This window comes from Corvus cornix, chromosome 18 (genome assembly GCF_000738735.6).
Source record: "Corvus cornix cornix isolate S_Up_H32 chromosome 18, ASM73873v5, whole genome shotgun sequence".
Taxonomy (NCBI): domain Eukaryota; kingdom Metazoa; phylum Chordata; class Aves; order Passeriformes; family Corvidae; genus Corvus; species Corvus cornix.
In genome coordinates this window covers 1,651,073-1,663,428 of record NC_046347.1, presented here as the reverse complement: position 1 = coordinate 1,663,428, position 12,356 = coordinate 1,651,073, and the positions used below count along the sequence as shown (strand labels likewise).

Genomic DNA, 12,356 nt, shown 5'->3' with positions numbered 1-12,356 from the left:
TGAAGCACAGTAAGAACTGGTTTAAAATAGAGTGAACGGAGCTGGTGCGGGTGGAATTAGACAAACTCTGCGAGCTGCTTTTCCAAAAATAAATTAACTTCTTGCAGCCCGCGGAGCAGAGGCGGGGGACGGGGCCTCCCGGGAGAGCTGCCCGAGTGCCTCTGCTGCTGCTGTCCCCCTTCTGGCACAGCTCCGGGGCTGGGGCTGCCCCAGCCGGGGCACACTCAGTCCTGGGGCTGCATGGGGAGGGGGCAGCAGCACCCCGTCCCCCCCAGTCTCTCTGCACCCCCATAAAGTGTCTGTGCCCTGGCAGAGAGGAGCAGAGGCACCTGAGGGAGCCGTGCCCTGGCAGTGAGGAGTGGGGCAGGATCCCAGCCAGGGCTGGGAGTTATGGGTCAATCCCTGCCAGAGCCGTTGCCTCAGTGTGTGCTGGGCATTTCTTTCCACCCAGGGAGGCCAGTCTGGGTGAGCAGGGAACAGGTCACCTTGGCACTGCAAAGTGCCCCTGCTTGGGTGGAACTGGGAGTGCTGGCTATGGTGAGCCGAAGGAGGGGGCACAGAGAAGCACAGGAAAGTTTGGAAGTGTTAGAAGGGACCCTAAAGACCATCCCATCCCACCCCTGCCATGGCAGGGACACCTCCCACTGTCCCAGGCTGCTCCAAGCCCCGGTGTCCAGCCTGGCCTTGGGCACTGCCAGGGATCCAGGGGCAGCCCCAGCTGCTCTGGGCACCCTGTGCCAGGGCCTGCCCACCCTCCCAGGGAAAAATTCCTTCCCAATATCCCATCCAACCCTGCCCTCTCATCAGTGTGAAGCCATTTTTCATGGCTTGGACTACCTAGGCCATCCTGCTGGGCTGAGCTGGGCTGAGCTGCTCCAGTGCAGGCTGTAGCCCTTTGCTATCCCTTAAATCAACCCTTTCTCTTTTGGATCTCAGCACCTGGCTGAAGCCTGGAGGTTTGCAGGCTCCTGCTGTTGGGAAGGGAACAGCATGGGGAGAGCACCTTCCCAGGTGCCATCCTCACCAGCTGGGCTCACCAGAGTCCCGTGAGCACGGAACAGCTCAGGAGGCAGCAGGAACCTCTGCTCTGCCTGGACCTCCTTCCCCATTAACGCCGAGCCCCAAAGGCTCCCTGCCTGTGCTCCCCACACCTCCTCTGCCTCTGCCCTGCACGTCCCCAGTGCTTTCTCCTCGCTGATAACAAGCAGAATGATGTTCAGCCACCTGTGGCCCCAGTGCCATTGTGGTGCTGGGGACAGTGCTGGTAGCAGCCCCCTTCTCTCTCCCCAACTTTCACCCTGGCCCACCTCCCCTAAAAAAAAAAAAAAAAGAAAAGAAATCCTCTAGGTTTTTTGACACCAGCAGGGAGGTCCCTGGAAGCAAATCCTCTTCCAACCGGCATCCAGGCCAAGGGCAGCCCTCCCCGGGTGGGCAGGACGCCACTCCCCAGGCAGGGAAAGTCCTTTTCCTTCTATTTATTTATATCCATCTCGCTGTAAACTCACCCGCCGGCGAACCTGCTGTTCACACTAACAAACACGTCCCTTTGGTCTGTGCAGCAGTCACTGGCCGGGCAGACACGGAGTGGGGGGATCTCCACCAGCCCTTCTCCAGCCCTTCCATAAATCCCCGGCTCCCACCGGGTTTGTTTACACAGCAGCTTGGAAGTGAAGTCCTTTTGGCAAAGCAGCTCCTGGTCTAGGAGAGACCTGAGCCAGAGCCCCAAAAGGGCCCACACCAATGATGAGACAGGCATGATGGTGCCTGTGTGGGACTTCAGTGTCACATCCAAACATGCCCAGGAGAGGTCTGCTCATGGTGTGCCTGCACAGGGCAGAGCTGCAGTCCATACAAAATGTCCTTGAGAAGCAGGTGGGTTTTAAGAGAGGCACAAAAAGGGAAACAGTGACATTTCTGGGGTGGGGAGGTGAGAGTTTCTGTCTTAACAAGTTTCTATACCAATACAATGCCTGTGTTGTTATTTAGGCTGCCATCCTTAGAGCTCAGAGTCCACACTGGGCAGTGGAACAACTCACACTTCCCTCAGGTTTTCTTCCAAGCCATCTGCTGTCTATCCACTGTCCCAGCCCATGGGGGACATTGGAGTTTTTGCCAGAAGGTCCTTGCAGAGGAAGATCTTCAGGACAGTTTTGCCACAAGAGCTCAGGTGGAGCAGGACCTTCTTGCAGCAGCATCAGAGCCATGGCCCAGTGCTGGCAGCCAGGCCAGGGTGAGGAGGAGAGGGAGCTCTGCAGGGTGGCTTCAGGGGCAGCTTCCAGAGCGAGCCCTGTGTGCTGACAGCAGTACAACACCCCAGGCCAGAGGGGGATCTCCTCCCTGCCAGCTCCACACCTGGTGGGTTTATCCCGTCAAAACTTGAGCTGAAATTACCCACAGCAGAGGGGCCTAGCTCTGCCCTCCAGGCTGTGCAGCCCAGGACAAGTGTGTTGATAGCTCAGGACTACAAGTGGGTGGCACGGAGGTGGCAGACACAGACTGGGCTGCCCCCCTGGCAATCCCGCTGAGCACCAACAGCGGTGCATGGGGTCTCTTGCTGCCCGTGGGTGCCACGGTGCTCCAGGGGCGGTGGCAGTGTGGCAGTGGCAGTGTGGCAGTGGCTGTGTCACTGTGTGTGCTCGGGATGGGGACACCGGGGGTGTCCCGGGGTGTTGGCGATGGGAAGCAGGACGCGGGATTTGCATGTGGGAGCACCCTGGATCCAAGCAGGTGCTGACACGACCTGGGGTTTCTGGCACCGCATGTGCGTGGCTGGATTTCCGTCTCGCCTCAGCCCCGAGCACCGCTGTGCCGGCTGTGCATCAGACAGTTTATTTTAGCCATTGAGGCAGGAGACGGCTGCAGGATCCGGGGCTGAGGCTGTGTGGGCGGCCGGGGGCCGTCAGCCCGTGCCTCCAGCGCGTGTGACACGCGTTTGGTGTCACCCGAGTGGGAGACCTGCTAGCGGGGTGAAATATGAGCTGCGGGTTCCCGGCTGCAGCTGGAGGAGCTCGTCCTGCAGCCTGGCTCCGTTCCCTCTCCGGGGCAGGAGGGCAGGGCAGCGGGAGCCGCTGCGGAGCCCGGTGGCCACGGCCACCAACCCCGAGCGGGGCGGGACGGACACCGGGCAGAGGGACAGACACTGGGCAGAGGGACGGACACCGGGCAGCGGGACGGACACCGGGCAGCGGGGCAGACACCGGGCAGCGGGACAGACACCGGGCAGAGGGACGGACACCGGGCAGCGGGGCAGACACCGGGCAGCGGACAGACACTGGGCAGAGGGACGGACACCGGGCAGCGGGGCAGACACCGGGCAGCGGGACAGACACTGGGCAGAGGGACGGACACCGGGCAGCGGGACGGACACCGGGCAGAGGGACAGACACCGGGCAGTGGGACAGACACAGGGCAGAGGGACGGACACCGGGCAGAGGGACGACACCGGGCAGAGGGACAGACACCGGGCAGTGGGACAGACACAGGGCAGAGGGACGGACACCGGGCAGAGGGACGGACACCGGGCAGAGGGACAGACACCGGGCAGTGGGACAGACACAGGGCAGAGGGACGGACACCGGGCAGGGGGCAGACACCGGGCAAAGGGACAGACACCGGGCAGAGGGACAGACACCGGGCAGCGGGGCAGACACCGGGCAGCGGGGCAGACACAGGGCAGAGGGACGGACACCGGGCAGCGGGCAGACACCGGGCAGCGGGACGGACACCGGGCAGCGGACAGACACCGGGCAGCGGGGCAGACACAGGGCAGAGGGACGGACACCGGGCAGCGGGGCAGCCCCGGGGCCGTGGGGCTCAGCCCTGGCCGCGCTCAGCGCCAGCGCAGCTCTGGGGGACCACCACCCTCAGGAGCTCCTGCCAGGCTCAGGGATGTGATCAGCAGCCGTGCAGGGTGATTTTTCCTCACGGCCTTTATATCTCAGCTGCTTCTGAGGTGCTGGAAGAGCAAAGTGTCCTCTGCCCAGCACCCGGCCAGATTCTGTGCCCTGAGCCTAGATGCTCCCTGCAGGAGCTGGTCTATTGATCATCTCGGCACATCCTCATTGACCCCCTTAGCCCAGCCCAGCAGCCAGGATGTCTCCAGGGTCAGGATCCCACAAAGGGCTCGGGAGCCATGGTGTGACCCCTGGGGCCTGCCGGAGCCGTGGCACCACCCAAACCCACCAGGACACCAGGGTGAGCTGTGTGAGTGGCGTGGTCAGGAAAGCGCCGAGCTGGCAGCGCTGGGGTTCCACACGGGTATTGCAGCCCTTCCTGTGTGCAAGGAGGGAGCTCTCAGGAAGGGCTCAGGATGACACTGAATATGCAACAGCACACAAGGTGGTGGATCGATCTGCATGGAGTGCCAGGGTGCGGGGTGGGGTGTGCAGGCACTCCCACTGCAAGGGCAGTGAGCTCTGCAGCAGGGTGCCCTGAGAGCAGCACGCCAGGGCACACAGCACCCAAGGACCGCTGCTTCAGCCTATCCGTCCTCTGAACATCACCTGGCACAGGGGGCAGAATGACCTGCCAGCCTAAAGTCTGTGTTGGGGCTGCTCTTCCGGCAATGTCAAGCCCCAGTCCTCCAGGAAAGCTCCTTCCCTGCCTGTGATCTGAAGCTTTTCCCTGGAAATACTCTAAACAGAAACAAAAAACACATCAAGGAATGAAAATGCCTTTTCAGAGTCTGTGAAGCCTCAAGTTGCCATCCAAGGGAAGACACAGAAACCTCATGTCCCTGCTGTGGGCAGCCTGAGCTCCACCACAGTGCAGAATCCCAGGGCTCTGGGTGTGTACGAAGCAGAGGCAGGAGCCCTGTCCCGCCGGGGCAGTGACAGGGGTGGATGCAGCAGCCATGCCCTAAAACATGAAATAACTTCTTCACCCCACACACTGCATGGCTGAGGTACAAATACTTTGCTTAGGCACCCAGCCAGCCCTAGGGACTCAGGGATGCTCTCCAGCACCAGGATGCTCTGCCCCAGGGATAACTCTCACTCGGCAAAGGGAATTGGGCACCTCCCTTGGTGGTGGCACCTGCCTGTGTAGGGATAACAGGGCTGGGACAGCACTTGTTGAGGGACACCCTGGAACCGGTGCAGCTGCTCCTCTGCTGCAGGACGGGGCTGTCAGCAGCCCGAGGGACCCCAATCCCTCCTGGCCCCACTGCTGCCCACACCGAGCTGGGGATGGGGGCACGGGCACCGTGTATGGGGCCGGCAATGCTCTCCCCACGCTATTCTTAGGAAGGGTAAAGTTTATACAAGAAATTTAAGCTTTAAGCCCAGGCACCATAAATAGTCTATTTTTCAAGGGCTCCAAGTCAGTTGTAGGCTCAAAGCCAGAGCCGAAATTTGGCAGCTGTCTTTGTTTAGTGATTAATTAAAATGAGGTAACAAAACGAGACATATCTATTAACGAGGGTATTTGCAGCGTCAGTAGAGGATTCCAAATGGCTGATTTTTTCCCCTTTTAATCTTCAAACTTCTCGTTAGGAAAACAAGCTCTTCCTCTGGCCGCAGCCGGGTTGGGAGGGAAGGGCTGAGCCGCGGCCCCTCGCCCGGGCAGCGGGAGGGGAGCGGCGGGCAGGCAAGGCTTTATCTTTATGGTCCTCTTCCTTTAAACAAAGCAAACCTCCGCATAAAGATTTTTCCAGTTTGGAAATTTTATTAGACCTTAAAGTAAACTTCAATGGAGAGACCCTTGGCTGTGACAGAGGCAGGAGGGGGGAAGCTTTGCACATTGCCGGCCTCTCCCCAGTGGGTGCCATGCAATGGGACTAAAATGGGAGCGATGGAGGCAAAGGGGCATTTTTCAGGCTCTTTTCCACATTTGCCAGGCAAACAGGGCCAAACCCATGTCCCTGCCTCCTCTTGGGGCAGCAGCACGCAGCATTCTGGGCACCCTGAGGAGGTGTGACCAGACAAGGTGACAGCAGGAGGGTGAGGATGGAGCCTGGGAGGCTCGTTCCCATCCGCTGTGCTCTCAGCTCATCCCTGATGCCGGACGCATTTCCTAGCTCGGAAAACCAAGTGGAGCATGAAGCTGCCTTGTGTGGGAGGTGCCTGTGGTCAGAGCAGGGGGTTAAAGTGTGTGCAGGGGTCAGAGGCAGCTCTCAGGGGTGTGTGAAACAGGTTCACCCTCCCCAAGGCTCCAAAGGCTTAGCCACATGGGAAAGCACCCAAGTATGAGGAAAAGGGAAAAACATCCCAAAATAGTTTAGTCTTGTTTTCTGCACTGAGACGCCCAGACAGGGTGGAGTTCTGGTTGTGTCTGAGCTAAAAATTACAGTAAATAGAGAAGTGGCTGCAAAGCCCCATGTTCTGGGTAACAGGAACATGTGCAAACACCGTCCATCAGGGCAAAGCCACACTGCGATGAAGGACCATAAATAAATAAATGAGGAGGGGGATGGAGTGAAACGAGCTCCGTGTCAAGGGGTGAACTGTCAGCCACCCACTGAACTGCGCCCTCTCCAGTTTGTTTCATGGGATGACTGGGAGGGAGGGGAAGCAGCTTTGTACCTGGGGACCACTCTGAGTAGAGGTGGGATCCTGGCATCCATCTCTGCGTGGGGTCTGGCACCACTGAACCTACCTGGGACCACGTGGGGCTGGTTGTGCCAGGACAGACCAGCTCTGGACTGTCCTGCTCTCCCTGCACCGCTCTCCAGGCCCATCTCAGCTGCTGGGAAAACCCCAGCAGAAATCCTGAAGTCTGGTTTCTGGAGGAGGTGATGGAGTGGGTCATCGGGTCCTGAAGGGATTGCTCTTGTGGCACACAAGCTGTGCGAGGAGCGGGATGGGGAGAGGGCAGATTCAGAGTGGAGGAAAGCCCACTGCTCCTCCTTGGGAGATCACTGCTCCTCTCCCGGGGAGGAAAAGGGGGATACATTCCATGAATGCTCCACGGCCCACTTTAATTGTCAGGAGTTGCCCACATCAAGCAGCTTCAAGGCCCTGTGATGCAAGTCCTGGGATGGGTGAGCTGGCAAAAACCCAGCAGCAGCTTGGGGTCCTGGGCTGTCCAACCTCTGTCTGGAGCTGGCCCACGGGCAAGGTGCCATCCTCAGTGGGGGGGTCCCATGTCCCAGGCTGCTGCACTGCAGAGTTATGGCTGCGCTGGAGGGGGACACGGCACTCCACGGGGCAGAGGCCCCGCCTGTGCAGCTGCAGGAGCTGGCTCTGCTCTCCGGGCAGGATTTGCGCTGGGGATGTTAAAGGTGGCACCAAGGGCAGGTGACAGGCAGTCAAGGGGTGGGAGCTCTGTGCTGCGGGATGGAGGGAGCATCCAGGTTCTCCGGACAGGGCTGAGCCCCAAGCAGCAGCAAGGACTGGACAGGGAGGTGGAGCAGCCCAGGGGCAGCACGGAGGGGATGGGACAGCGCAGGGGGCACAGAGCAGCACGAGGGACAGCGGGACGGCTTGGGAGGTGGCGGCGGGGCAGCCTGGGGGCAGCCCGGGGGGAGCGGGGCATCAGGGGATGGCTGGAGGGAGGCGGAGGGGCTCGGGCCGCTGCGGGGGCTCGCCGGGGCTGCCCCGTCCTCACCCCCCCGCCCGGGCCCGGCGGGACGCGGCGGCGGAGTCGCGGTGCCATCTAGGGCCGGCTCGGGCCGCTGCAGGGACGGGCTGCGGGACGGGGAACGGGGCTGCGGGATGGGGAGAGGGGCTGCGGGATGGGGAGCGGGGCTGCGGGACGGGGAGCGGGGCTGCGGGACGGGGAGCGGGGCTGCGGGACGGGGAACGGGGCTGCGGGACGGGGAGAGGGGCTGCGGGATGGGGAGCGGGGCTGCGGGACGGGGAACGGGGCTGCGGGACGGGGAGCGGGGCTGCGGGACGGGGAACGGGGCTGCGGGACGGGGAACGGGGCTGCGGGATGGGGAGCGGGCTGCGGGACGGGGAACGGGGCTGCGGGACGGGGAACGGGGCTGCGGGATGGGGAGCGGGGCTGTGGAGCGGGGAACGGGGCTGCGGGACGGGGAGAGGGGCTGCGGGATGGGGAGAGGGGCTGCGGGATGGGGAGCGGGGCTGCGGGATGGGGAGCGGGGCTGCGGGACGGGGAACGGGGCTGCGGGACGGGGAGAGGGGCTGCGGGATGGGGAGCGGGGCTGCGGGATGGGGAACAGGGCTGTGGAGCGGGGAACGGGGCTGCGGGACGGGGAACGGGGATGCGGGAAGGGGCTGTGGGACGGGGAACGGGGCTGTGGATCGGGGCTGCGGGAAGGGGCTGCGGGACGGGGCGGAACAGTGCCCGGACACCGCATCCCCGCATCCACCCGGTCCCTCCAGAGCCCAGCCGGACCGGGCCCGGCGCTGCCGGGGGGAGCAGCCCGCGGTGCCCCGGGGACCCCGCCCGGCCGGAGTCGCTGCAGGAGCTGAGGTGACGGTGGTCTGCCACAGCCTGCAGCTGGCCAGCGAAAAGCTATTGGAGGGCTGGACCGAGGTGCACGGAGCCCAAGGGCAGCCTGATGGTGATGGACTGGACAGCAAGGGCCTGGAGGAGGAGGGTCCGGTGAGGCCAGAGCTGAGGCTGGCTGCATGTCCTGCCCAGGCGTTGTGCTTCCAAGTGTTTGCATTTCCTTACCATTGATTACACAGCAGACCTGATCTCTCCCCATTTTCTACCATCGGCCCCTCTAAGACTTTCCCTCTGTCCTGCAGCCTGTGCTGTTCACTGCAGTCCCATTTAATGAAGATTTGACCTGGACAAGGGGAGAGCACGAGGTGCTTCCCAGTGTGCATCCCAGACATGACTGTGACTGGGTTTTTGTGAGCCAAGGACAGGGGACAAAGAGCAAATTACAGGGAGAAGGATTCTGCTCCTCCTCGAACTAAAAGGAATTGATTTAATTTATATTTTGACAGGCAATATTGAATTTTTTTTTTTACAAGCCTCTGCAGCTGGATGTGGGATGTTTACTTTTCTTTTATTGAAAGAGAAGAAAGCAATATCCCTGGACTGGGAGGACTGGGAGAGGGAGATTGGGCTCTGCAGGGGCCAGGCTTATCCCTACATCTGCTCCTCTGGCAGACACAGGACCAGGGGGCTGGGGGAGATTGCAGATAAGAAAAGTAAACTCTTCTTTAATAAAGCTCCCTGGGTCACACCTTGTTGTTGGCTCCCTGAAAAAATTTTAATTCAGGTGTTTCGGAGGCCTAATGAATTTTTCTCTTTCCCATTTAGTTGCCTGTATCTTTGCATATTTATTTTTGGGGTTTTTTTAAGGTTTTTTCCGCCTAAGGCAGTGCCTGTCATGCCCTGTGCCAAGTACTGTCATTATTTGTTGCTGAGAAACAAGACTTTTTCAGCAAAATGCCACTAATCCAAGGGCTGAACCACCTGAAAGCTCACATCTTAAGGTAATCCTATCCACAATCTCCATTCTAATCTTTTATGGCAAAAGAAGCACTGTCAAACTGATTTCTCCTCCTGGATTCCCTGTCTGTTCCCCATTGTTGATGTCACTGGGAACTGCAGTCACTGTATCCCGCAGGGGTTTGCAGGGTAAATCCACGCCTGAGGCTTTGCAGAGCCAAACCCAGCAGGGTTTAAGGTAAATCCTTGGAGCTTTTGGAGCTGCAAGCTGCAATGCTGAGAAAGGGGGGACCCTCTGTGAGCCCCTCCTGCTGTCCCTTTTTGCAGGCTCACCATAACCCACCTGGGGACTGGGGGATTTTGACACTGGTTGCTCAAAGGGAATCTGGGAATTCTCACGGGAAGCAAGGTTCACCCAGGAACCTGTGCTCACATGGAATTCCATGTCAAGGGATGTTAGAGGAGAAGCTTTAGGGATAATTGAATAATCTCATGCCCTGCTGGGGGCTATATAAAATTGTGTGCATGGACAGCTCACTCCACGGAAAGGCTTAGGGACACTCACACAAGTTCCCAGATTGCCCCTGCACGCCTTTGTCTTGGGCATGATGTCCCAGCCACTGGTCCATTTGGGATTCAATTTTGTGCAGTTTCCATAAGCTGGACTTGCCTCTGAGGGGCTGGCAGGGTGGCCAGGAGCATGTCTGGCCCCTAGGGCAGTGGAAGAGGGGGTCTGGGACAGCCTCCTGGAGTACCCCTGCCTCAAGGTCGTGCTGTGCCTGCAGGGAAGTCCTTGTTGCCGTGTTCAGGTGATGCTGCTGAGCATTGCTTTCACTGCCGGGTGAAGGGAGGTCAGCGTCCTGTCCAGTGGCGGCCAGGCCTTGGGGCACCTTCAGGGAGAGGCTGTGAGCTGCCCACGCTCTGCAGCCGTTCCAGGTCTGTATGGAGGCAGCGTGCACTGAGCCCCAGCTCCAGCCGCACGCCCGCCTGGCTCTGGGTGATGTCCCCATCTCTGGGAAGCCACGAGCAGCCTCTGGCAGGCTCCCAGATGTGTCCCTCAGAGAGTCCTCTCTCGATCCCTGCTGTCTTTGGGGGATTCTCTACGCCTGGGACCAGCATCTTGTGGTTATTGCTTTGCCCTCAAGAGTTACTTTCCACTAATTTTGCTTCTTATCTTGACGAGACTGGTTATCTTTATGAGCCACTGACACACCAAACTCTTCATATTGTCCTGTGCTGTCTTTAATCTATGTGTAAACCTGCTCTTCTAATAAACCCCAGACTCCAGGGGATGATGATAATCAGTGGAATACACAGCAAACAAAGGGAAGCATCGCTATCACCTTGGGAAAATCCCGAAGATAAGGATCCTCCCTTGTCAGTTCTCAGGGCCTGTCGGGATATTACTTTTAAATCTCTCTTGTGTCATGGCTGATGCTATCGCTGCAGCTGAGTTAGCTACCCAAACTCGGCGTTACTGTGTGTTATTGGAGCATTACTGGGCCAGATGGGGAGCGTTTCCCCGCAGCCCCGAGGCAGAGCTGGGTTTATGATGACTCTCCAGGTTAGGGGTGGTTATTCCGTGTGATCTCTGCACACTGCAATGGGGAGTGAGGCTTTTGGGGGAAATCAGACTGTAATTTAGCATTTAATATTAAAGGGTCAGGAGAGCTGCTCCAGGAGATGTGTGTGCTCCTGGAGCAGTGTCATGGAATCCCAGAATGGTTGGGGTGGAAGGGGCCTTAAAGATCATCCCATTCCACTCCCTGCCATGGGCAGGGACACCTCCCACTATCCCAGGTTGCTCCAAGCCCTGTCCAACCTTGCCTTGGACACTGCCAGGGATCCAGGGGCAGCCACAGCTTCTCTGGGCACCCTGTGCCAGGGCCTCCCCGCCCTTACAGGGAAGAATTTCTTCCTGATATCCAATCTAAACCTACTGTCTTTTATGTTTGAAGTCATTTTTCCTTGTCCTGTCACTCACTGTCAATAGTCTCTCTCCATCTCTCTTGCAGGGTCCCTCCAGGTACTGAAAGGCAGCAGTCAGATCACCCCAAAGCTTCTCTCCTCAGGCTGAACAATCCCAATTCTCTCAGCCTTTTGTCACACCAGAGGTTCTCCGTCCCTTTGATCATCTTGGTGGCCTCCTCTGGACTGGCTCCAGCAGCTCCATGTCCTCCCTGTGCTGGAGGGCCCTCAGGGCCCAGCTCATGGCACCATCACAGCAGCTGCACAACAGGAGGAGCCGCCTGCACGGGGCACGAGCCACCCTCAGTCATTACTCTACAGGAACTACAGGGACTGAGCTTTGGGGTGTCCCTGCTTACCCACAGACCCCTCTGTTAGGATGGGAGACCTCTCATCCAAAACAAGGACCAGAACTGTGAAACAAAAGACATTTCCTCCTGAACCATGACCCAGTCTTGGAAATTCCTGCCCCTTTGTGAGATGCCAGAGCAGCCTGCAGCCCAAACAGTAAAGGGCACTTGTGAGCCTCCGATCAGCTGCAGGGGTTTTATGCACTTGTAGTGAAATATCAACAGGACTGATGAGGTATTGCAGGCAGTTCTGCCACTCTGCAGAGGTGGAGTCACAGCTCTCCATCCTCGCCTGTGCACACACCCTCAAGCCAGCGAGGCTGGACAGAATTGCCAAGGGTTCATTCGATGAAAAATACCACACACCTTCTCCATCACTTCACCCACTAAAGAAACATTGGCTGCAACCCCCATGCCAGCTGGTCAGAGCCCTAAGAAAACTCTTGTGCTACCAAAGGTATTTAAAAAATGCATTAAGCAAAAAAAGAGGTATTTTCATGCTTCCTCATTCACCTGGCCAGAAAAGCATTGCCAGGGGGAGGGATCGATGCAGCAGTGGGGCAGGAATGAGCAGAGAGCACTTGCCTTTGGAAACTCCAGCTTTTATTTGGGAGCAGTTTAAAAATCACAGAATCACAGTCTCTTGAGTGGGAAAGAACCCCCAGGATCACCCAGTGCATCCCCTGGCCCTGCACAGACACCCAACACTCCCACCCTGGGCATCCC

General features: G+C 58.9%; 1 protein-coding gene across 1 annotated transcript in view; it reads left to right on the top strand.

Annotated features, from left to right (window-relative positions):
• The window catches only part of DNAH9 (dynein axonemal heavy chain 9), a 179,501-nt gene that overhangs the window by 2,919 nt on the left and 164,226 nt on the right, over nucleotides 1-12,356 (top strand).